The sequence below is a fragment of the Echinops telfairi genome, unplaced genomic scaffold, assembly GCF_000313985.2.
Source record: "Echinops telfairi isolate 266 unplaced genomic scaffold, ASM31398v2 ScPeMD7_5;HRSCAF=22, whole genome shotgun sequence".
NCBI classification, from domain to species: domain Eukaryota; kingdom Metazoa; phylum Chordata; class Mammalia; order Afrosoricida; family Tenrecidae; genus Echinops; species Echinops telfairi.
The window spans coordinates 9,570,207-9,571,512 of NW_022103901.1; positions in this window are offsets into that span (position 1 = coordinate 9,570,207).

Below are 1,306 nucleotides of genomic sequence, written 5' to 3' on the forward strand. Positions count from 1 at the left end.
GTGACCCACAGGGGAGTAGAAAGCCCAGGCGCCCTCCCTTGTAGCTGCTGGTAGTTTTGAACTGCCAGCCATGCGGCTCTCAGTCCAACATATAACCTTTCCACCACCAAGGCTCCTTTTCCATCCATCCAAAGTAGGACAGGCTGAACTTTGACTATAGTTTCTTGGTCCAGGAGCAAGCACCTGACCTGAGCTTGGCCAATCACAATTCCTTTCTCAAACACCCTCCCCCTTACTGGCTATATCTTATTGGTGCAAGGGTGAGGAATTAATCCAAGATAGGTCAGTAAGACTGGGGGAGGGGGAACACACACACACACACACACACACACACACACACACACACACACACGATTGCAATGGAGTGACACCATGTATTTGGAGGAGAACTGTGCCCCATGGGGTTTTCAGTGGCTGAGATGATCTTCCATGCATAGCTTGCCAAGTCTTTCTTCCAATGTGGCCCTGGGTGGACCTGACCTGCCAACCTTTCGGTTAGTAGCCAAGCCCTTAACTGGGCCAGTAAGACTCACTCTCCGGGGTTCGGGAAGGAAACTGAGAAAGAGAACATTTTATGGTCCTGAAGTGCGATTTGAGTTCTGAAATGTGTTGTCACGTTCGACATCCTGCTGCTGGCCAGGAGGAGCCCACGATGCAAGGAGCGAGAACAGGTGAGCAGTAAGGAGAGACGAATGATGGGGGACAGAGCCCAGGTAGAAGTGTTTCTGGAAGCCCAGCTATACCGCTGTCCCAAAGAGCTGCAGGACACCCCACCACCTTCGGGACACCCCCGCCCCCATCTGTATGATGAGTGCCTCTTTTTACAAGCATGATTCCTCTCACAACCAGAAGGTTCCAGAATTATCCAGTGCAGTTAATATATTTTTTTTAAAACTTCACTGGGCTCTGGCCTTCTTAAAACCAAATATTTCCAAACATATTTGCACACTCAGCTCTTGCATATTAACTAGTTAACTGACTAGGGGACTGGAGAGCACAAATGGCAGTTCGAACCCACCCAGAGGTGCCTCCGAAGACAGGCCTGGTGATCTACTTCGGAAAGGACACAGCCTGGCCGTCCATTCGGCCTCGTTCTGCCCTGCCGATGGGAGGTGCAGGGAGTCAGAATCAGCGTGCAAAGCCACTGCCAAGCATGGTGAACTCGCTAACTGGCCATATTTCCATCCACAACCCCTAGAACTTCCAACCCATTCTATGAAGTACAAAAGACCAGCCCCCCCTCCAATAAGAAGCAGCGCTAGAGAACATTATGCTTAGCCAAGTCAGCCAGTCTTTTTTTTTTTTT